Raw genomic sequence first — 24,760 nt, 5'->3', positions numbered from 1 at the left:
AGCCCCAGGGAGGGTTCTTCACAGGAAAAATGTCTCCACTCTAACTTGGCAGTTTCTTTTGGGGTGAAAAACACATACACTCTTTGAGCCAACAATCTCTCTCCTAGGATGAATCCTCAAGAAACACTCATACATGTGCACAAGGTGTATTAGGTGTTCACCACACAAAATATATTAGATATTTAGAGTAGATACATGAAAGAAGAAAAAATCCTCAACAGGGGTACCTGCCTGGCTCTGTTGGAGGAGCAGACAGCTCTTGATCTTGTGATCTTGAGGCCCTGAGTTTGAGCCCCATGTTGGGTGTACAGATTACTTAAATAAACGTTAAAAAATAATTTTAAAAATAAAATCTTAAAAAAAAATCCAAAACAATCTTAATGTCCATCAGTAAGGGGATAGAAAAATAAACAGAATTACCATGAAGGCTGTAAGGAAGATGAGGCAGGCCTTACTTGAACAGCAGGGAAATCTCTATAGAACACAGACGTAACAGAGGGGAAACACAACATTTGAATTCTGTGCAGGTTTATATACACACATATATTACATATATGTATTTCATTTGTGTAGGGTTTTTTCCTTAAAGCATTGATGGTTTCTCAGCAAGGGGAGATGGAAAAAGGTGGAGAAGTGTGAAGAGTTAAGTAACTCTCAAGCACCAGGAATCAGACTCTCCACCCTGTCTGTCTTTTTTTTGAGGCTGGGTCCCCCGTCCCCCCGAGGGTTCCCAGCACAGACATCCATGTGCCTGTGACAAGAGAAAAGAGTTTCTTTTCTTTTTATGATTTTATTTATTTATTTGAGAGAGTGAGCAGGAGAAGGGGGGAAGGGGAGAGAGAGAGAGAGAGAGAGAGAGAGGGAGGAGTAGACACCCCGCTGAGCAGGGAGCCCTACCATGTGGGGCTCCATCCCAGGACCCTGGGATCATGACCTGAGCCAAAGGCAGATGCTCAACCTACCTGAGCCATGCAGGTGCCTGGGAAGGGACCTGTGCTGGGCATGGCTTCCTCCTAACATTCCCTTCCCCACCTGGTACCTCCTGCAAGCAGTGCAGACAAGGCCCCAGGAGATCATTTCTTAGGTTATAACCAATAGGGTTTCCACACATCTTGCCACTCCAGGGTGAAGAGGAAAGCCAGGGTCACCTGATGATGTGTTGGAATTGTGCAATCTGGACCATTTACAAGTCCAGCTTGTGACTTTGTTCCTCTTGTCTCTCCTGTCTATCACTAAGTTTAGTATTCTGTAAATTAGATGAAATCTGGAAACATCTGATAAGGAAGGGGTTGGGAAGATGCTGAGTGTGTATGATAAGCAGGGATTGGTTGAATGTTTTCATTTGTCTTTAAATGTCTGTGTTGGAATGAGGTTTACATCGTAAGAGCTGTTAGTAGGGACATCTGTTGCAACTGGGTGTTGTCAAGATAAACTCTACCTGACCATGCTTTCCTCCCCATGCCACAGTCAGATGGACTTTCTGTCATGACGCAGATAGAGTGTATATAGCAGTATGGAAGTTTTCATCCCACCATGTGGGTTGGCCCACATGCAGAATCAACTTTGGCTATGTGTTCTCTCCAGTAAATTCTGGTATCTGGCTTCACTGTCACATGCAGGTTCAGTGATCCTAATGTAGCAGCCCCCACCCCCCATACACACGCTCCTGCTTTCCCATCAGATGAAGCCCTCGTTCCTGCAGTTGTCTCCCTGCCTGTCTCCTTTGATTCTCTAAGTTGACTTAGAATCTCTTGGATAGAAGTCCAGCTCGAACTGGCTTGAGCTTTTTTGCACACATAACTGAAAAGCCCAGATGTAGACTTCAGGCACAGCTGGATCCAGGCACTTGATCATTTGGCTGCTCTCTCCAACTCACGGGTCTGTTCTCCTTTGTGTTAGATGTACACTCTGGTAGCTATTTCCCAAGTGGTTTTGTTTTAAGATTGATTGATTGATTTTTAGAGAGAGAGAGGGCAGCCTGGCTGGCTCAGTGATTTAGCGCCTGCCTTCAGCCCAGGGCATGATCCTGGAGACCTGAGGTCGAGTCCTACGTCAGGCTCCCTGCATGGAGCCTACTTCTCCCTCTGTCTATGTCTATGTCTCTGCCTCTGTGTGTGTGTGTGTGTGTCTCATGAATAAATAAATAAAATCTTTAAAAAACGAGAGAGTGAGCATGTGAGCATGTACACATGCACTAGCAGGGAGAGAGGCAGGGGGAGAAGGAGAGAATCTCAAGCAAGGAGCCTAAGGCAGGACTTGATCTCACCACCCTGAGATCATGACCTGAGCCAACACCTGAGTCAGATGCTCAACCAACTGAAATGCCCAGGCACCCCATCCACTCCCCAAGTGTTTTAAGCAACTCTAGGCCTAAACCTACCAATGTGCCCAACCCCATAGAAAGCACACCTTTTCCCATAGTTTAGTGTTGATCATACTGGATCAGCTTTTATTGAATCAAGGGGCACAGGGATGAAAGGCACAGCTGGGCCAGCTCCAGTCCCGTGGCCCACCCTGAGGTCTTGGCTAGTCAGGTAGAGTGAGCCCTTCCTACACCAAATGGACCGAGACGAAAGGGATGGCTCCCTTAGGGAAGTGTGGGTGAGCTTAGCCCCAGAGCGAAGATGGGAGAGTGGGATGACAAATGAACGTGACACTGACTTGGAGGCAGGATTCACTCCTAGTTGTCTCTCTTGAAAAACTGGGTGGAGGGATCCCTGGGTGACGCAGCGGTTTGGCGCCTGCCTTTGGCCCAGGGCACGATCCTGGAGACCCGGGATCGAATCCCACGTCGGGCTCCCGGTGCATGGAGCCTGCTTCTCCCTCTGCCTGTGTCTCTTCCTCTCTGTGTGTGTGTGTGTGTGACTATCATAAATAAATAAATAATTAAAAAAAAAAACTGGGTGGGGGGGCGCCTGGGTGGCTCAGCGGTGGAGCAGTTGAGCATCTGCCTTCAGCCCAGGGCGTAATCCTAGAGACCTGGCATCAAGTCGCATATCGGGGATCCCTGCACGGAGCCTGCTTCTGCCTCTGCCTGTGTCTCTGCCTCTCTCTCTGTGTCTCTCATGAATAAATAAATAAAATCTTTAAAAAAAGAAAAAATAAAAACTAGGTGTGGTGTCCAGATGGATTTTCTCGCTCTCCCCCTTTTTTTTCTTAAAGATTTTATTTATTTATTCATGAGAGACACAGAGAGAGAGGCAGAGACACAGGCAGAGGCAGAAGCAGGCTCTGTGCAGGGATCCTGACGTGGGACTCGATCCCGGGACCCCAAGATCACACCCTGGGCCGAAGACAGGCGCCAAACCGCTGAACCACCCAGGCATACCCCAGATGGATTCTCTGCTCTCAGACACCTCGAGCCTGGTTTCTTGTCGTGGCCTTGGACAGGTGATCTGGGTTAAGGCAGCCCTCAGGTCTTTCTGTGTCATCACCATTCTCACTACTCCCTTGCCCATTTCTGCTCCCAGTGGAGACTCTGTGGTGCAGACAAGGCAGGGAGAAAGGTAAGAGAAAGGCAGAGAAGGGGAGAACAATAGAGATAGAGAGGAAGAGAGGAGCTCAAGAACAAGCTTCCAAGGCTGTGCTGGTGCCGGGCACCTCGGCCCCCCTGCTCCTCCTTGCCTGCATCCCCCAGCCTGTGAGAGGTGTGTCACGGTTGAGCTGTGCCAGCACCCTGGCCGGGCTGGGCTCCAAACACCCAGTGCTTTGTCAGGGTGTCATTATCCCCATTCTGCAGCCCTTATCACCTGGAGGGTCTTTCTTCTCCTCTGGCCCACATGCCAAATCTGCACACAGGTGCCTCTATGTTTGTCTCCTGCTTGGCTCCTCCAAATTGCTGCAACCTTCGGGGCCTTCTCCATTGGTGTTTTTGCCCTGATGTATGCCATCCTTGCTCCAAGCCCATTTCCCCCCCTCTTGTCTCTTTTTGACTGGCTATTTTTTTTTTTAGATTTATTTATTTATCCATGAGAGACACAGACTGAGAGACAGGCAGAGACACAGGCAGAGGGAGAATCAGGCTCCTCACAGGGAGCCCAATGAGGGACCCGATCCCGGATCCTGGGACCATACCTGAGCCGAAGGCAGGTGCCCAAGCGCTGAGCCACCCAGGCATGCCTCTGACTGGCTACTCTGACCAGAGAGTCAAGACCTCTGCTCCAGGGAGCCTCCTTGTCCTCCTTGGGACTGGTGGAGAAGCTAGAGGTCAGTGAAGTCATCACCAGGCTTCTGGGCCCATCCAGTCAACTGAACAACCAGTGAGAAGAGAGCACTCACCCTGCATCTAGACTATAATATCCACTGTCTTCTCCACAGCTTCAGATTAGCTGCTCCTTTACCTACCATCCCCTATGGAGGACCCATTTTCCCTGGGCTCCTTGTCTTCGTCGAATTAGACAACTTTTTTTTTTTAATTTTTATTTATTTATGATAGTCACAGAGAGAGAGAGAGGCAGAGACACAGGCAGAGGGAGAAGCAGGCTCCATGCACCGGGAGCCCGATGTGGGATTCGATCCTGGGTCTCCAGGATCGCGCCCTGGGCCAAAGGCAGGCGCCAAACCGCTGCGCCACCCAGGGATCCCGAATTATACAACTTTTTCTTGGAGTTTAGGAGATAGCAAGGGCCCTGAGTGAGATCTTCCACCAATTCACTGTGGAAATCTTGGCCAATTTTCTTGCCCTCTGGGCTCCTCAGTGACTCCACGTTAAAGAGGTTGAAACTAGATCAAGGAAGTAAATTCTGGCACACATACCACCGTGTCTAATCCAGTGCCCATGGCAGACATTGCTAATCAATAGCAGCACTCTCTTCCCAGGATACACTGTAGGCAGCTGCTGCTCATCATTCAGTATTAACTCGTGACTTGAAACTTCTTTGCCACTCTGGACTGGTTGATCTCTAAGGGCCCTTACAATACTGACAGTCAAGGATGCTTTGGGCCTGGTTGAATCAATATCACTCCCCTCATTTCCCATTTCTCCCTCCAGCTCATTCTTTTGATCATCCTAATTCCTCTCTCTCTCTCTCTCTCTCCCTTTTTGCCTCATTTCCAAGTTCCTGCTGCTGAGTCCATGTAAACCCTAGATGATGTCTGGGTCTCCAAGGTTCTGTTTACTGTCACTCAATTTCAGGCTCCTTGAAAGTTACATTTTCCAGGCAGTCACACTTACACATGTTGGGTGGCTCCGTGGCATTGGCTCCAGGGAGGGAGACAGTAATAGAGACACCAGAGACAGTCAGAGGAGGAGCAGGAGTGACGTGACCAGAGAAATATTAAGAGGAGATAAAGGGTGGGCAGACAGAGGGGCTAGAATTAAAGTTATGTATCAGGACTACTAGGGTAGGGATAAGGAGGGGCGGTTTGAATGGAATTTATCCTGGACCCCTAAGGTCACGGTGGGAGGGAGGATGAGGTAGCATCTGAGAGAGAAGGTCAAAGGGAGCATATAAATTGGTAACTCAGCTGGCAAAGGGATTCTCTGCTGGGAGGAGCGATCAAGAACTGTGATAATGACATAGACTTTTGGTGGGTGCTTCCTGCACATAAAAGCACCCACTAGTTATTGATCAGAAGAGTTTGGTACGAGAAGGTGAGTGCTGGCCCAAAGCAAAGCCTCACCTAAGTGGCAGGACATGTCTATTCCATCAGAACTGCTTAGACCAGTTTAAGAATTTCAGAAAGTCCTATCAACTTTATCTGAAGAGCATATGAACATGTACAGGGGCCAATCAACCAGGAGCCAAGTGACCACGAGAAAACCACATATCTACATGCCTGGGTTCAAACCCCAGCTCATTTACTTAGTAACTGTGAGACTTTAGCCCCAGTCTTCTCATCTATAAAATGAGGATGACAGCATCTGACTCATATGGTCATTGTGAATATTAAATAAGAATGTGTGTTGGGGGGGCACCTGGATGGCTCAGTTGGTTAAGTGTCTGCCTTGGCTCAGATCATGATCCCAGGGTCCTGGGATCAAGTCCCACATCAGACTTCCTGTTCAGTGGGGAGTCTCCTTCTCCCTATCCATTGCCCTCTCCCTCTGCTTGTGCACTCTCACTCTCTAAAATCAATAAATAAAACCTATTTTTAAAAAAAGAATGCATGTTGGAATGCCACTGGCTGGCTCCGTCAGAGGAGCAAGCAGCTCTTGATCTCAGGGTCATGAGCTTGAGCCCCACGTTGGGTGTAGATATTAAATAAATAAACTTTTTTAAAGAAAGGAATGTATGGGGGCACCTAGGTGGTTCAGTGTTGAGCATCTGCCTTTGGTTCAGGGTGTGGTCCTGGAGTCCCGGGATCGAGTCCCGCATCGGGCTTCCTGTAGGGAGCCTGCTTCTCCCTCTTCCTGTGTCTCTGCCTGTCTCTGTGTCTCTCATGAATAAATAAAACCTCAAAAGGAAAAAAAAAAAGGAATGTGTGTAAAGCACTCAGCACAGTGTCGGTCTTGTGACTGATAATAAACAGGAGCTGGTAAGTTGGTGATGTTGGCATCATTATTATCATGATGATGTATCTAAGGGGTCTCCTGAGTGAGCCCCTAATTCACTCACCCTATATATGCCGGGTGCCCGCCTGTTTGCCTGTGTTACGGACTTTAATGATGTGATTCTCCCAGGCACATCATCTAATTCCCCTGTGTCAGATAAATCTTGTCTGAACCAAAAAGGCTGCAATTCGAAATGCCTGCTCTTGGGTGGGGATTACAAGTGGTGTAGGGAGAGCTGGACAGCTCCCCTCAGGCCTGAGAGGAAGGGTGTGGGTGGGGCTGGGCAGCAGGCAGGCAGGCCGGGCAGGGGCCCCAAGATGTGGGCAGGGGGGCGCCTTCTCAAGTCAGTCTTTGTTTCCTTCACAGTCGGGCTGTGGGCGTCCCAGTCCAGGCTGCCAGCCTGTCGGACCTCACTGAAGGAAATGGGAAGGCAGTGTTGCTGCTGCTGCTGTTGCTGCCCAAGAGAGGCTGGCTGGCGCAGGAGTGCGTCTGGCTAGGGTGAGCAGGGACTGGGGGGCTGAGGGCCAGCAGTGGGGATGCTGGGGACCCAGGTCCCAGGATGACACTGATGAGGCACCAGTTGCCCCAATCCCCGAAGCTGGCCTCTGCCGCTTTGCCGAGGTTTGAACTGAAGGTGGCAGGGATGGAATGAGCCAGAGATCATCTAACCCCGGGTGTTTTGTTCAAACATCTCTGCCACGTGCAGAGAGGATGCCCAGGTTCAGTGGAAAGAAAGCCTGGTCTCCCTGGAGGCCTCTACCCACAGGATGCGAGTGGTGCTCACTGGGGTCTTGAGACCACAGTTACTTAGAAGATGTCCCTCCAGCGGGGGACCCTACCCTCAGACCAAGTGGAAAAGCCGCCCGGGGAGTCACACAGCCATGAGTTCTCGTCCCAGCCTTGTCATTAACTAGTGTGACCTAAGGCTTGGGCCAGCTCTGTGAGCAACCCATACCTCAGTTTCCTCACCTACAAGTATGGATGATCAAAACGGGCTCCTGACAGGATTGAGAATGATGCAATGGGTCGTATTTGGCCCAGGTCTGGCACATAGCAAGTGCTTGAAAAATGTGAGCTATTATTCTTCTAATTATTACCATTGTTCATGAGGTCCCAGGATGTACTGTTGTTGAGCAGTTACACCAATTCCAGCCGGAAGTTCATAGGCCCAGTGTGGGAGGGGATCTTACCAAATCTGGTATGATTTGGTTCTGGTCCTTCGGCCACCCTGAGGAAGTGGCTGGGGCCAGCCGCAGAGGGGCTGGAATATCCCCTGCAGGATCCTGCAAAAACCCTTCTCCTATGGCCACCTGATCACACAGCTGGGGCAGAGAAAGGGATCTCAGATGATGCCACTCCTAGACCCTGCTGCTGTCCTGGCCAGGGTCTGAGAGGAGGTGGAGGGGTGAAGAATAGATGTCTCTGAATGGTGTTGCTCAGAGTGGCTGTCTGCCTACTGCTGGGAAACAGAGCAGGGAAGAGGGCCCAAACCTGCTGGAATTTCCCTGAATTTCAGTCCTGACAGGACATCGGGGCTGGCCATGGCAGGGGTGGGGGAGTGGGGGTGGGGGACAGCCCACCACTTCTCCAAGCAATGGCTGAGAATGTAGAAATCACTTCTGATTTCAGATGGGGAAGGCCAAGAGGAGCCTCCAGACCTCCTCTGCCTTCTTTCTCCTCAGGAACAGACTGGTTCCTGTGTTTACCTGAGGGGGTGGGGTGTCGCCTTATCTGGGTATTTCTCTGTGCACGGGTCCTCCCTTATCCCACAGGGGTGGAGGCCTGGGCTGGACTGTATATTTCCGGAGTTGCCTACTTGAATCCCAAACTTTTATTTTTAGATAATTACACATTCGAGGGAGGGGGGGACTGGGAGGAGACGCCTGGGGGCCCAGAGCAGGGTGGGGGAAGAAGTTCAGGGGTCAGACTACAGAGACTGTGGGACCCAAGTGGAATTAGGCACCAAGGGGAATGTGTGAAATGGTGGGGGAAATGAGGGGAGGAGGTAGGGGGATCCCACTTTCGCAACAGCACAATGCCCCAGAGCAAGGAGCAGAGTCTTTACAGACTGGGCAGGGGAGGGCCGCCTGGTGGAGAGGGATGGGTCAAGGGTCACCTCTATGGCATGTAGCTGGATCCCCAGGGAGGCTGAGGAGCCTGGGAAAGAGACTGAGAAAGTCGCCCCCCTCTCCCTCCCCCTCCTCAGACCTTTGGGACTAGGAGAGCAGCTTCCGGACTGACAACTCCTCAGGCCCCCGGCTGGGGACAGGCTGGGGACAGCTTAACCCCTCTGGCGCTGGTATTCAGGAAAGGCAGAGAGCAACAGATGTGCCTACATCTTCTCACACCATGACCCAGATGCCGTGTCCCTGCTGTCTGGCTCAGTATGCTCATCCCTGAGTCCTGACCCCCCCCAAACCCATATTGCATGAAGTGGCCAGAATCCAGCTGATTCTCTTCCCCCAGAGCACAGACAGAGGGGAATGGGGTCGCCTCCCCGAGGGATGGTTGGCACAACATCTGCTCCCTCACTAGTGGGTAGTAGTGGGTAGTGGGTGCCAGACAGAACTCAGAGCTTATAGGATTAGTAAGTCACCATCCTGCAATGAATGGGAGACTCCAGGGCTGAGAAGAAACTTCACTGACAGAGGAGCCAGTGTGTCTGTGTGACCTTGGGTAGTCACTTAACTCTCTGGGCTTCAGTCACAGCTTCTAAAAAACATGAGGAAGTCAGACCGGAATGGTCTTTCATTCCCTGGAGTCCCGTGACCAAAGCAGCCCCAAGTCCCCAGACAGAACTTCAGAGCCTTCCTCTCCACCTGCTCCATGAAGGCAGGAAGCCATTTGCTTTTTCTAGGCCTGAATAAGCCTGCCCAGCATGGTGCCACACTCTTCCAACTAGTTGTGACGGACAAGCAAATAGATGAAAGACCCACCCTTGACTTAGGGACTATTTCCACTGTCTCCTCAAAAGTATTGGACTTGGAGCCATAAAGACCTGACCTGGGTTCAAATTCTGACTATTTGTTACCAACTGTGAGGCCTGGGGGAGCACAAGCCGCTCCAAGCCTCAAGTTCATTTATCTGTAAAAGAGGGGCCAGAGGGCACCTGGGTGGCTCAGTGGTTGAGCCTTTGGCTCAGGGTGTGATCCCAGAGTCCTGGGATCAAGTCTTGCATGGGGCTCCCCACAGGGAAACTGCTTCTCTCTCTGACTGTGTTTCTGCCTCTCTCTGTGTCTCTCATGAATAAATAAATAATATCTTTTAAAAAATATATAGGGGACAAAAGTAAAACATTTACCTTATGGACTTGTTCAGGGTAAATCCAAAGAGCCTTTGTAAACTCTAAAGTGGTATATAAAAGCAAGAAGTATTGTTATCAGTCATATTGTTGTTAACCCTAGACCTGGTTCAGAGGTACTGTAAGGAATGGTGGTTTTAAGCCCAAGCTATCTTGATAGTCTGGTAGGTTTCTTAACCTCTCTAATACTCACTTTTTTCATCTGCAAAATGGGGATTATAATAGTACCTACAGCAACAGGTGGTGAGTGTCTGTGAGGGAGTACACATAAATGGTTTGCAGAGTGTCTGGCAGCTGGCAAACTCCATAAATAGTGGCTCCTATGGGGGTGCCTGGCTGGCTCAGCAGAGCATGTGGCTCTTGATCTCCAGTCGTGAGTTCGAGCCCTGCATTGGGTGTAGTGATTATTTAAAAATAAAATCATTCTTTTTAAAGATTGTATTTATTTCTTCATGAGACACTCAAAGAGAGGCAGAGACACAGGCAGATGGAGAAGCAGGCTCCATGCAGGGAGCCTGACATGGAACTCTATCCCAGGACCCCAGGATCACGCCCTGAGCCAAAGGCAGATGCTCAACCGCTGAGCCACCCAGGTGACCCAGGATTGAAATCTTTAAGAGCAATATAGTGGCCACTGCTATCTCCACCTCCCCTCCCCATTAATTCTCCCCACCTGGAGGACGTGGTTGCTTCACCCTCACCTTCTGTGCCTGACGTCGGATAGTGGATGAAAGTATCTTGCAGGAGCTGCCTTCCTCACAGTCCAGAGGATGAGGAGGGGCCAGAGGATTAAGGCTGAGTGTGTGTGGGTGTGTGTGTGTTCAGGGGGGAATGGGGGTCGGAGGCTGTCCCAGCCCCCCCCACAACCCAGGGTTGAAGCCCTCAGCCTGCCAGGCGGGCGGCTGTGAGTCGGGAGCTGCTTATCAGGTTAGCGCGAGCCGTGGGCTCGGCTGTCTCCGCACATTACCCGCCCCATCCGTCCCGCGCCGCGCGCCCTGCCTGCCCCCGGCTCGGCCTGCGCTAACCAGCTAATTGGATCTCGGCTAACCTGGTTACGGCCAAGTTCCCGGCCTCCAGGAGCCCCGGCGGGGGCGGGGCAGAGCGGCTGCGCAAGTGAGTGCCAGCCCGCGTGCCTGTCGGTGGGAGCCAGTCTTGGAGCTCTTGTTCTAGGCACTGCGCGGACCCCCGCCCCGGGCCCGTGGAGATGGGATCTGGGTGCCGGAGGTGAGCCCAGAGCACCCCAACCTGCTGTGAGTGGTTGAGGGGTCGAGGGCGCCAGCACGGAATCACATGGCCCCACCGCAGAGCTCAGCTCTGCCACCAGCATAATCCGTGTGATTTTGAGGTGGCTGAGCCTCAGCTTCCTCCTCTGTAAGTTGTATTACAAAATAATGAAATGTACCACTGAGGGGGGTTGTGAGGATTCAGAGAAACAGAGCATCCACTTCAGTGCCTGGCACTGAGTAGGCACTCTGGAACGATACCCGGGGTCACCGTCACCGTCACTCACCCTCACCGTGAGGCCCTGGAATGGGCTCCAGCCACTTCCCCCATCCTGGTGGGGGCTGGGGTGGGACCTCAGTGGGGGCGGGAGAAGCTTTCGTTCACAGTTGCTTGCAGGTGTTTCCTCTGAGGCGAGACTCCAATCTCCTCAATTGTTCCTTATGCAAATATTATGCTAATGACACGTCAGCGCACCCCTGGGCCCAGCTTGGGGAAGGTGAAGAGTGGGTTGATACCCCAGGTTTCACTTTGGCCCAGATGGTCCTCTTCCTCCTCCAAAAGAGGAGCAGATGCTGGTCCTCTGACAACACCAGTCCTGGGGCAGAGAAGGAGAGAGGGAGAGGAAAGACCCTGATGGTGAGAGGAACAAAGAAAGGCCCCAGTCTTGGTAGGAGACGGACAGCCTCCTCATCGCCATAATCATCGACATCAAAAAGGCCTTTGGAAACGTCAGATTCTTCCCCGCCCTGTAAGGACTACTCTACAATTACTGAGGCCCAGCTTCGGGCCCTGGGGAGCGGGGGAGGGGGGGGCGTTGTTGAGGAAGAGTGAGAGGAGGGAGGGGAGAGCTAGGGTCTGCTCAGAGACAAGTGGCCATTCTCTTATTGTCCTGGAGGGCAGGGGCCTCACTTGGGCCTTCCCAGTGCCCCAGCTTCTTCCAGAGAGTGGGCTCACTGTAAAGCAGGGAGACCGTAAATCAGAAAGTAATCCTGATCTCTCTCTTCTGTGTCTCTCATGAATAAATAAATAAATAAATAAATAAATAAATAAATAAATAAATAAATAAATAAATAAATAAATCTTAAAAAAAAAAAAAAAGAAAAGAAAGTAATCCTGATCTGGCTGCGGTTCTGGTCTTGCTCCTTTCACTTTTTTTCTTTCTTTTTTTTTTTTTTTAAGATTTTATTTATTTATTCTTTAGAGACACAGAGAGAGGGAGAGAGAGGCAGAGACACAAGCAGGCTCCATGCAGGGAACCTGATGTGGGACTCCATCCCAGAACTCCAGGATCATGTCCCAGGCTGAAGGCAGGCACTAAGCCACTGAGCCACCTGGGCTGCCTCTCCTTTCACTTTCTTACCGGCTGTGTAGCTTCACCTCTTTGATTTCCCCAGCTGTAAGATGGGCATCCTCATCCTGCTTCTCTGTGTTCTTGCAAGAATTAAATAAGATCCCATAAGGCCTCAATGAAAGATGATCCTGACTGGCAAACACAGTGATAACCAAGAATAAAGCCAGTGCCCATCCTGCTCCATGGCCCCACGTTTGGGTGGTCAAACAAAACTGGTCCCACCTGCCACATGGCAACGTGATGTGGGATTGGTTTTCTGAATGGAGGTAAATAATAAAGTCAAATGGTGTGTGCCCTCCCCAACTAGTGGGTTGGAGATCGAAGTCTCCACTGAACATTTAACCTGCCCTGGGAGTTAATGTTGGACGAGATTTACAGTTGAACTTTAGTCTTCTGAGGCTGTCGTCCGGATGGTATAAAAATAGAGACAGGAGAGGATGTACGAAGATGACACTGCAGGCACAGCTACAGCAGCAGGCAAGGGGTGCTGACAAAGCCAATGTGAAACCAGCCCCTTCCCAATAGGGAACCCCTGTGAATACTGCCCTTGTTTTGCTGAGATGTCCAGGCCTGTGGACAGCTCTGCCATGTCCCCTCCGGTCCCTGTAGAGAGGAACTCCAGCACTTGGAGTCTACTCAAGGGCAGACCCTGCCCTCGAGACTTAATAGGTGCTCAATAAATACAAATTAGATGGATAGGGGAGACAGCCACGAGGACACTGCCAAATAAATACCAAATTGTGCAAGCAGCAGGCCACTGTAATTAGACCAAGGAGGATAGTCAGTTATTAATATCAGACACGCGGCAGGGTTAACAGCCACTGAGGGTGGCTATAATGAAGAGAGAGACACCTCCTGTGCCCTCAGGGCCTTCCCTCCAGCCGAGGGCCAGAAAGGGCTGATCCGTACCAGGTGCCCTCCCTGCCTCAGAATCTCCTGCTTTCATGGTGCCCCCAAGTGAGGGCCCAGCCTCTCCCATTCCTGCCTCCTTCCAGGAACCCCCACAGCCCTTATCTCTAGCTCCATTATGATGCCTATCAGTATGGAGCCCAATTAGTTTTTTTATACCCAAGCCTTATCTCCACCACAGGATCCTAAACTCCCCAGGGACAGGATTTATCCTGTCCCTATTGCTGTGTCCCCAGTGGTGGAAGCCAGCACCCTCCCAACCCTCCCATAAGAAGGAGAAGGGGAGTTAGAAGAGAGATAAAGATAAAGACTCTAGGGAGAGGAAGGACAGGCTAGCTCAAAGAAGGAGGGAGAGAGGAGACTCAGGGAAAAGGAAGAAGAGGGAGATGGGAAGGCAGCAATGTCTGTTCTCTGGATTAGAGGTCACAAACCTAGCCCTGCCTTTGTTTTTTGTTGTTTTTTTTTTTTAAAGTTTATTTATTTATTCATGAGAGACCCAGAGAGAGAGGTAGAGACACGGGCAGAGGGAGAAGCAGACTCCACGGAGGGAGCCCGATGTGGGACTCTATCTCGGGACTCCAGGACCACGCTCTGGGCCCAAGGCAGTCGCTAAACCGCTGCACCACCCAGGGATCCCCTAGCCCTTCCTTTGGTGTGGATGGTCTTCCTGGAAAGATGAGGCCACACCAAGAGCCTTGCCCCCATGTTCCTGGCCTGGACCTGTTCTTGCTGCCCTGTCCAGGTCCCCTCCCTCCCCAGCTCCCCTTGGCAACCCGCCTCTGAGGAGGTGCTCCTGGGTGCCATCCAGCGGGGTGGGGGCCCGGCAGGAACCATGCCAAGCCAGGGAGCACGGCCAGGAAGGAGTCCGCAAGGCAGATGCCGCCCCTCTCCTGCTGCCTTGATTAGAGAAATTGAGATGTTAATAATATTCCGAGATGCAAGGTGCTAATTAAAGTTAATTACTGTTTCCTTGTGAAGTAACCTCTCCTCGTGTTTACCAGGAGCAAGGCTGCCAGCCGCTCCCCTGGCTCGTGCCAATCACTGTGCCCACTGCTCGGTGTCCCCACACCCTCACGGGTGCCCTCAGCTGCCCCAGCCCAGCCTGGCCCGGGCAGGCACCACCTTCTGAGGAGTAAAGAGGCACCTGAGCATGCATGTCCCATGGAGCCCGGGGACAGGACCAGTGGCTTCAGGGGCTGGTACCCCTTCCCCCTGCTCCTCCCCTCCTGCAGAATCTCACACAATCTCTTTCCAGCTTCTGGATCTGGAGCTATTTACTTAACCTCTTAGAATCTCAGTTTTCGTATCTGTAAATAGGGCTAATTCCTACTTTGTCTAGTTGCTGTGAAGATCACACGAGACATGGCCTATAAAAATGCTCAGCACAATCACATAGCTGGAATTTAATAAGCTCTCAATTAAGGTTAACTGTGATTATTGTTGTCTTTGTTAATAATCATATCCCTTCCAAATCCCTCTTCTGTGTGGTCTGGCTTAGGGACTGAGAGTGGGGTGGGGGTGTCAGTTGAGTATACATATGTTCTCTACACACGCTGGGACAGCACCCAGGCACACCACACACAGAACCCCACACCAACACACTTGGGAACACACACACACACACACACACCCGTTGCGGGGGTGGGGGTGGGGGGCTGCCTCACCCTCCCTGGCCCCAACACATCCTCTTCTCATGGCGCCATCTCTGGTCTCACTCAGCCTCACCCAGAGAAGTGGAGAGAAGAGAGAGGAAGCTGATAGGCCTCTCTCAGAAACAGTTCTGCAGACCCGGTTGTGTGTGTGTGTGTGTGTGTGTGTGTGTGTGTGTATCTCCACTCTTGTGTTCCAGGCTGCGGAGGGCTTTGGGGGATAGACCACCCTCTTGGGAACCAAGTCAGGTTGCCATGACAACCACTGCAGGTGTGCACCTCCAATCCCTTCCACTCCCCCCCCCCCCGCCCCCGCCGTGACACACAGCCACTCTGGCCAATTCTCTCTGGCCAATTCTAGGGGAGACACGATCATTCTGATGGGAGTCTCCCCGGCTGCACCCCAGCTACCACCACTGTCCCTTGCATGCCTTCTCATGAAGCCCCTGGGCTGGGGAGAGGGCCAAGGAACCAGGCAGAGCCCTGTGAAAGAACTCCTCCTTCACCCCCAGCTTGCTGTGGGGGGCTTAAAGCTAATGAGTGAATTTTGCTGTCACCTTTGATTTGGGAGGTTGGAGGCTTCTAAAGGGGCCTCCCTGGGTATAACCTGGGTGGTCAAAGGGTTAAAGCTTCCCTGCTGGCTCTATGCACACCCCAATACCCCAATCGGAAGTGTCCTAGGCTCTGTCTCTGAGGGAAGCACTGGCCAGTCCACCCTGGGGCATTTCCTGTTTATGAACCTAGAAGGGTAAGGGGAGGGGAGCTGAGGCTGGGCATCAGGGCCAGATTTGGGGGTGAGGGTGGATCAGAGGGATATTGATGGCACCAGTAGGCACTGGGAAACTGCCAGTCTCCACTGTTTCTACACCCCACCCACTGTAGCCCCAGACTCAAATTCCAAGCATAGCCTTGCTGAAGCACACCCTGTCCTTATCTCCCAATTCCAAGCTTGACCTCCTCCTGCCCCAAAGCCCCTGGCTCTAGCCCCTCTGGGAGCCTGGATACCTTCCCCTAAATCCCATGCCCCCTGGCTTCAGCTCCATCTATCTCCATATTCCACCCCCCTCGCCTTCCACACCTCCTTCCCACTCTCTCTGAAGCTCAGTCCTTCTAGCCTATATCCCTACTCACCTGGGACCCACCTGCCCTCTGGCTCCCTGGGCATGCTATTGCTATAGAATCCCCAAGAAGATTTCCTCTCATTCATTCATTCATCATTCATTCAGCAAACATTTTGAGTGGTGATAAATAAGTTAAACAAGATTGTTGCCTCCTGCAAGCTTTTATTCTAGAGGAAGAGATAAAAATTGAACGTAAACAAATAAATGAAATGATGATAGACTGGGATAAGGTCAAGGAAAGGAACAAATGGGGAGCTGTGACAGAGCCTCCAAGGGCACCTTCTAATCCCCTACTTAGATATGGAGTTGGGAGAAGGGTCAGAGAGAGTGGGGAACAGGGGCCACCTGGAGGCAGAGATTTGGCAGAGGCAGTCTCCTAGCTCATCTGTAAGTGGTGGACCTGGAAGCCAGGAGACCCTGCTGCTAGCAGCCCATTCTCACCTGCTCTAACAGATACCTTCCTCCTCAGTCAACCTCCTTATACCTCCTCCCTGCTACCCCCACCCCCATCCCCCAAGCTCTTTCCAACTACTGGGTTCTCCAGATAATGCTGACCTGAGGGGCAAAGGGGCCCATCCTTGGGGCATCTAAATGGGAAACTGAGGGGCGCCTGGGTGGCTCAGCTATTGAGCATCTGCCTTTGGCCCAAGGCATGATTCCAGGGTCCTGGGATCGAGTCCCACATCGGGCTCCCTGTGAGGAGCCTGCTTCTCCCTCTGCCTATGTCTCTGCCCCTCTCTCTGGGTCTTTCATGGGTAAATAAATAAAATCTTTAAAAAAAATAAAGGGGAAATTGAATGGGCAAGACAAGCATGACCATGTCTAAATACAGCTACAAACCCACACAAACTTCCACAGCTGTAAGAAATAAAATCTGCATGTGCTGAGGAAGTTTTGGGGAGATCATGGCCAGGAAGGGGTTCATCGGGGCAATTTTCTGTGGGTGCAGCACTTTGAGGGTTGGAGCACGTGCAGAGGGTGCTGGGCATGTGGAAAGGCTCCAAGCCATGTGGAGTTGCAAGCACATTCACAAACACGGCTCGGGAACTTTACCCTTCCCAGTGCTGCAGCCCCATGAAATATTTAGGTTTCTGGACATTGCTCATCCCTTTTGTCCCCCTCAGCAAGTACACTTCCCCTACATCATTTATAGTTGTCCCCTTTCCTCCTCTTGGAATACTGCAGAGAAGGGAAGGCCAGACCCCAGACTGGAGAAGGGTCTGACCTACCACTGTGGCCAGGCAGCAGGATGACAGCCTACCTTGTCACACACCACGCCCATGGGTAGCTCCAGAGCAGGCAAGCTGAGAGGTCTTTTTCAGCCTGAAAGACTGGGGAAGCCCAATAGGGAGGGAGTTTGGAAGATGCAGATGTCCTGGCTCCAGAAGGGAGAGGAAATGAGTCTGAGAGTGATGAGAAAAGCTGCATTTATTGAGCACTTACAATTTATTGTGCTAAGCCGGTTACATGCACCATCACCTTAAATCCACACTACAAATTTAGGATTTATTATCCCCATTTCATAGCTAGAGAAACTGATGCTCAGAGAGGTTAAGTAACCTGTTCAAGGCAGCCCAGACTGGCCCCAGAAGTCAAGCTCCACATGTACCAGCGAGGTCTCACCTTAGGGTGGGAAGAGAGGTTTTGTGTGTGTGTGTGTGTGTGTGTGTGTGTGTGTGTGTGTGTGTGTGAGAGAGAGAGAGAGAGAGAGAGAGAGAGAGAGAGAGAATGACAGGAGAGTCATGACAGGCAGTGTCTGCTTACTTCCATTCCCTCTTACTTCCAGAAGATGAGGTTGCTCTCAATACAATCTCCTCTCCCTGCTTTTCCTCCCCGATTCAGCTCCAGCCAGAATTCCTAAATACTTCACCTGTTTATTAGACAAATACTGTTGGGCAGATATTAGGAGATCCTGAGGAAAGGGGAAAAAGAAGAGGAGGAGATAAAGAGGGGTAGTCAGAGAGAGAAAGAGGGTGGGAGGTAGAGCAAGAGACACAGAGACACAGGGGCCAAGCAGAAAGCAGGGGCATTTGAGAGAGTGCTGGGACAGAGGGCCAGGATGTATACTGACCCACAACCTGGACAGTTAGAGCACAGCCCATCCACTGGCTGGTGATGGAAGGGATGGAAGGTCATAGAAGGAACTCCCACTCCCCACCCCCAGCTCTGTCTCCATCCACCCTTCCCCCTTCACACCCCAGCTTCTCCTTCCCCTCCCCCACTGTCTTCTTGGGAACAATTCTAATTAGACTAAGTGACTAAGAAGGGGTTTCAGCCTGAACAGCCAATTAGGCCGGGAAGAAAGGAAAGGAGCTCCCCCAAGTCTCCCACCCCCATCCCCCCTCATCTTTTACCCAGACTAAGTATTCTTCACCCAAGCCTCCACTCTGTCACTCGGGTTTCCCTGTCCCTGCTCCTCCCTCACTGCCCCATTACCAATGGGTGTCCCCATTACCTGTGTCCAGACAGCCCCCAGCCCACTGTCTAGTCCTCACCTACAGTCCCTCCATCCTCAGGCCCTGGGTCCATTCAAGCCTCTCTGGCAGGGGGTGCAAGGAAAAGAGTGGGGTCCTCCTTGGGAGACTGTCTTTCTGAGTCATTTTATTTCTGATGTTTCTCCTCTCTCCCTCTCTCCCTTCTCTTCCTCTGGCACTTATTTCTAACATCCATGGACCAGGCCTACTGGTTGCCATGGAGACGCAGTGTGCAGCTGGATGGTGAGTGTGTGAGAGGAGCTGTGTGCGCTCTGCAGCACAGGAGGGGGGGGGCTGTGTGTGAAACATATCCATGTGCAAGAAATCTTTCTTCCAGGTCTCCCTGAAGAGAGACCCAGGCAGGCCAAGAAGGAGACTCCTAAGGGCCCCAGTGATCCTAAAACACTGGGCCATATTCATCAGGGACACCTCCTAACCGCCTGGAGGTCAGATACTATAAATGCTGTTCAGTCCAGGCTCTGGACTGGCAGATTCTGAGGGGCCCCAGCCTGCCCCTCCTATCTAAGGAAAGGATCAGAAACCCTGGGAAAGGAGCAGGGGTAGGCAGAGGACTTTCCTCTATAGAACAGCTAGAGCACAGATTAAGCTGTGCAGATGGACCTACTGATAAGGCTAGCAATCCCCCAACACCACTCCAGGGATTGGGAGTTTGTGTGTGTGTGTGTGTGGTGGGGGTTGGCCCAGCAAGCTGGAAAATCTCCTCCAGTTCTATTAACTTTACCCTGTATTTGTCCAGAAGGGTGGGAGAGGTAAGAAACCTAGATTCCTGCCCTCAGGAAGCTTACCATCTTACAGGAATCAGACAAACTCTTCTCTTGCCTCCCATCCCAGGGCCTTGGCAGGCCCAGTTTCCTGTACCTAGAATGCTCTGTTCTGAGCTCTACATCTCCAGGTGCCATCAGAGAAGCTTCTCAGGCCACAGTAAGGCAGCCCCATCCTTTCCCCCCACCTCGCCTCGTTATCCTCCTTCATGTCCTACTGTTTGTTTCCTTCACAGCACTTTAACACAATCTGTAATTATCTCATTTGTTTGTTTATTGTCTGTCTTCTCTACTAGAATGGAAGTTCCAAGAGACAGTAGGGATCATGCCTGTCTAATTCAAGACTGCAATGCCAGCACCTGGCACAAGGCCTACGACATAGTAGGTGTTAAATATGTGTCTAATAAAAGAAGGGACAAATTGTTTCACTGAAGCCCCACAAGAATCTTCCGTAATGGTAAGATTATTGTCCCCATTTTACAGATGAAGAAATGTACAGTCACCTGCCCAAGGTCATACACCACTGGGAAGCAGGACAGTCAGATTTCTAATGTAGGTTTCTTTGATTCCACGTGTGAGGGAAGGAGGTGGGGACCATCTTTCCTAACCTACAGTGCACTTGGCTCCTCTTCCTGTTTGTCTGTGGGTGTGCCTCCACTCCCAACCTAGGCATCACCAGAGAGACCTGTGCAGAGAAGTGAGGAGGACAGTCAAAACCTGTGAAGAATGTGAATCTGACCTTTTCTTTCAGGGGCTTAGAAGTTCTCCATGGCTTTGCTTTCTCTCCTTAGGTTGACTAGCAGGCCCTTCTAGGCCTGCTCCCCTGCATTCTTCAATTTTACCTGCCCTCCTGCGGATCATCACTTTCTTCTCCTTCTACCCCAGGCCCTCCACACTCACAACTCCCTCAGGCCAGATCTGTCCTTTGAAACTCAGCTCCAGCACCCTGCTTTCTGCCTTCCAGGAAGCCTTCTGGAGAAGACACTCCTTTAGCACTCCAGCCTGAATTTACAGTTCAGGGCAGGGCTGAACACATGATGCAGTTATTATTTACCTGTCTGCCTTTCCCACAGAGACTGCGTGTCATTCTCAGGGTGTCCCAGCACCCTGTGCTGGGCAGGTCAAGGGAGAGGCTCAGGAAATGTTTACAGAATGAGTGAACCAACCAAGGGCAGGATTAGAATACCCACGTTTCTTGACCCCTGACATCTTTTCCAAAGCTAGGCCTTAATAGGAGCCCCTCACCCCCAATTGTCTGGCCAAGTCTGGGGTGGAGATGATGTGAGGTTCTCTGATTCACTGGCTGCCTCCACTGATCAAATGAGGCCTCAGGGTTAGGGGCTGGTCAAGTAGGAGGATTTGTGATTCTTTAACTGGAGGATTTGGCGGGGGGGGGGGGGGGGGGGGGGGGGGGGGTGCAGAGGTTGCTCACTGAACTGGAGAGTTGACCTGATCCCTTGTGGGTTCAGAGGCTGTCAAAGGGGCCTCAGCCCTTCCTCCACCCCCCCCCCCCCACCCCTGGCTATGGAGCACTAGATTCAAGCCTGATCTTGATGGTGTCTTCCTTCTACCCACCGCCGCCTCCCGGGGTCCGTCCCTCACAGCACATCCAAGCACAGGTCCCTGAATGTAGTAAGGGGACCTCGGGTGGGCATCAGGCTCTGCGAAGCCCCGTGTATAGGAATGGATGAAGGGGCGCCCGCGACCTCCGCTGTACCCGCGGCCGATCCGGGTTTACACGGAGGCTCAGCCAGGATTAGTCCCTGCGCTCGGCTAATCCCAGCCGCGGAGGCGACCCCGGGGTCGGAGAGCCAGGCCCACCGGGTGCAGGCGGGGCCCGGGCGGAAGCGCGCGGAGGGGCGGGGGCGGGGGCGGGGCGCCCGGGGAGGCGGGGCCGGGAAACCGGCGGATCCGGCCTCTGTTCTGCGACCTCTCCCCAGCCGGTGTTTACCCGGGAGCCGGACGGAGGAGGCCGGGGCCGCGGCGGCCCGGAAGCGGGGGGAGGGGAGCGCAGTGGGAGGCCGGGGTGAGACCTTTCCGGGCCCCCTAAATCGACCTCCAGCCCTGGTTCCTGAGCGCGGGAGGGAGCGACAGGCGTGCCTCCAGCCCCTTCTCCCATTCAGTGCGGCAGTTCCTACTTGTTGCCAAACGCGAGGGGAACAGGAAGGGGTTCCCGTCCTTGGAAGAAGGCAGCAGGGCTCACGCGTCCCCAGCGCCCCTCACCACCCGCCCCCCCCCACGCTGCAGGTGGGGCCGCGTGGCCTGGAGCGGGCGGGCCGGGCGGGTGGCCGGGGAGGGAGGCGCAGGCGCTGGGACAGGCGCGGAGCAGGCGTCCGGCCTCGGCCCGCGTCCTCCCGCCGCCGTCCCCGAGCGGCGCGGATCCAGCCCAGCGGGCCCCGTCCGAGGCCTCTAGCCCAGACTTAGCCCCCAGGCTCCCCGGGACGCAGGCCTGAGTGCCCGGAAGAAGCGAGGTGGGGTCCGGTTTTCACACTTTTATTGTAAAGCTCGGGAATAATTACACGGGTCTTCCATTGACAGCTCAGCAAACAAACCGGAAACGAACCGAACCGGAGAGGGTAGGGGCGGTGCCTGCGCATGCTCGCGGCGGGGGAGGGGCGGTCAGAGAAAGAGAAAGACAGAGACAGAAATCATTACAAATCAACGGGATTGTGCTCGCAGCGCCGGGGGCGGGGCGGGGGAGTAAGGGCGGGGCGGGGGCCCTTCCCGGGAGGAGCGAGGCGGTGGGAAGTGGCACGAACCAAGAGAAACACGACCCCAGTGTGGGCACCCACGAGCCCCAAACCCCCCTCCCCGGACCCCACCCCCCAACACACGAGAGAGACACGGCCCCCCTCCCCACTCCGAAAACCCGAGGAGACACAGTCTCCCTCTCCCCACGGGCAGACACACCCGCCCGGGGACCCCAAGGGCGAGGCAGAGTCCCCCCTCCCAGAGAAGTCCCACGCGGAGGCGCCCCCTAAGAGACTCTCATGGCCAGCAGAAGCCTTCCCAACACCAGGAGACAGCCCACGCCCAAGGAAGAAATGGCTCCAGAGGCCGGATCCTCGGGAGAGAGGTATCGCAGGGCCTCCAGGAGAAAAGACAACTCGGAGCTGCCCAGTCTCATCCCAAAGTGCTGCAGGTCAGAGACACCCCCAGAGGAGAGATGCAGGGAGGGTCAGAAATATCCCTTCCCAGACATGCTTCAGAGATAGCCCCCTTCCCTGGGAAGAGAGATGGCCCAAGACTGACATGCCTTAAGTACTCCCAGGAACCCTGGGAGGAAAGCAGGCTCCCCAGAGAGCCTGGGTAGGGGGGAGACATGCTCCCATGGTCCCCGGAGGGAATACATGTCCCTCCAGAGACTCCCAAAGGGAGAGATAGGGCCTAGGGAGCCCCCAGAGGTGAGAGATGCCCCAGAGCCCCTCCCCCGGGGATGTGAGACAGGCTTCAGGGACCCCCGGAAATATGTCCCCATATACCCTCCCCCTACCAAGAGACATGCTCTGAAGTAGGGGGTTGGGAACCAACTAGGTCCCCTCTAGGAAGACACTGACTGGGTCAGGCTGGGTTTGAGGGGGGGGGTCTCCTCTGGCCAAATGTCGTCTATTTGTACATAAAACTGTACGCGACACAAGGCATTGGGGAAGGACTTCACAGACCTAGGACCAACAGGGGTGGTCCCCAGTGCTGTCACCTATCCCCTGCCCACCTTTGGTTTCTCCTCGAGTGCCCAGGTGGTGACAGACTCAGTGCCCTAACCCCAACCAGGGGGGCTGGGACTCTGCCTTCGCCTGTGGGAAGGGCTCCTCTGTGCTTCTCAGCCCTCCCAGCCATCTGGGCTACCCCCTTCCTTCTGGCTTCTCCATTGTGCAAAATGCTCCTCTGCCCTTCCACTCAGTGCTCAGGAGTCTCCAAGACCAGGGCAGGGTACCCAGGCCACCAGGGGCTTCCAGGGGAGTCCAGTGACTCCAGGAATGCCTCCTGTCTGGACCACCCTCTCCACCAAGCAAATGGGCCTCATACAATCTTCTTGCCAGAATCCTGACCTCCAGGACCCAGACAGCCCTTGAGGCCACTGCCCCTCCATCTGGGCACCTCATGTTACCAACTCTACCACTATTGCACCTGCCCTGTTTGTGCAGGGGGAAGGGGGCTGTTTCTTTATCAAGCCCCTGGCCCACTTCTGGGCCTCCCCCAGGGAAAGGAGCCTTTGGCCAACTCCCAGACCTGGTTGCTGCTACCTCAGCCCACTCTACCCTCTGCCCTCAATAGAAGGGCTGTGTATGCTGAGGCTACCAGCCTAACAATGCTCTCCTTCCCAGCACTGTTACCCCAAGCCAAGGTAGGGGCAAGGAGCAGAGAATAGGGTGATTCTTCAGGCCCCTAGCTTTCCCGAGGTGCAGTGGGGTCTCTGGGGTTACAGGAGTCAAGACCCCAGCAGCACAGCTCCCAAAGGCACCAGACGACCCAGCAGCCTGTACCCACCCCTCCCACGCTTGGGCCGGCCCCCAAGCTTAGACTAAGTCAAGCAAGGGCCATACCCTGAGTCTCCAGCCTCCCAGCCTGGGCCCCTGGGGAGCTGGAGAGGTATGGGCCAAGGCAGTGGGGGTTTCTGGAAGGAAGAGGGACTGAGGCTTTGAGATGGCCACAGTGGGAGATGAGGGCTCTACAGGATGCCCCTCACACCCTGGCCCCCTGAGGTGCAGAAAGCAATCCCACCTCATCATGGCTGACTAGGCTTCTCTGCCCCCCAATCTCCCCACCCCCTCCCCCAGGGGACCCCTGACCCTGGCAAAGGGAAGCCCAACTGGAAGAAGGGGGCCTGGAGCCCAGGGTGCCCTGAGGCAGCGCTTCCCACCCCCTGAGATCAAGGCAATGGTGGTTTTACAGGCTGACGGGTCAGTCATGGCAGGGGCTGGGGGGGGCAGGGAGGGGGCAGGGTGCAGGTTCCCCCTGTTGGAGGCAGCAACCAGCCACCCCTTGAGCAAACCTTCCTGCTCCCAACTCACCCAACCAGGCCAGAGGCACAGTCATCCCACCCCTGTCCAGCTGCCCCCCCACAGCCTCAGGGCCCCTCTGTGATGCTCATCTGGATGTGGGGGGGCCAGCCTGAGCGGGGATCCCCCCAACCCAGGGCACAGCGCAACAGTTCCAAAAAAATAGAGATTTGTATTTTTAAAAAAAATTAAATAAAAGCCCAGCTCTGCTGATAGGCGAATGTTACCCCCATCCCCACCCTCACCCACCCATTGTTTCCCTGGCCTGCACCCCCATCCCACTACGGCCCCAGGGGTATTTACAACATGGAACAGTAGAGGCCTGGGGTGGGGGGCACTGCGGCAGGGGGGAGGGGGCACAGGGTAGCCTCCCCCCCCCAGAGGGGTCCCCCAAGACAACACAACATCAACAAGAAAAGTTGCAAATCAGGCAGAAATGGGGACATCATTCCAAGG

This window comes from Nyctereutes procyonoides, unplaced genomic scaffold, assembly GCF_905146905.1.
Source record: "Nyctereutes procyonoides isolate TBG_1078 unplaced genomic scaffold, NYPRO_anot_genome, whole genome shotgun sequence".
In the NCBI taxonomy this organism is placed as follows: domain Eukaryota; kingdom Metazoa; phylum Chordata; class Mammalia; order Carnivora; family Canidae; genus Nyctereutes; species Nyctereutes procyonoides.
Note: the sequence above shows the minus strand (reverse complement) of the source record.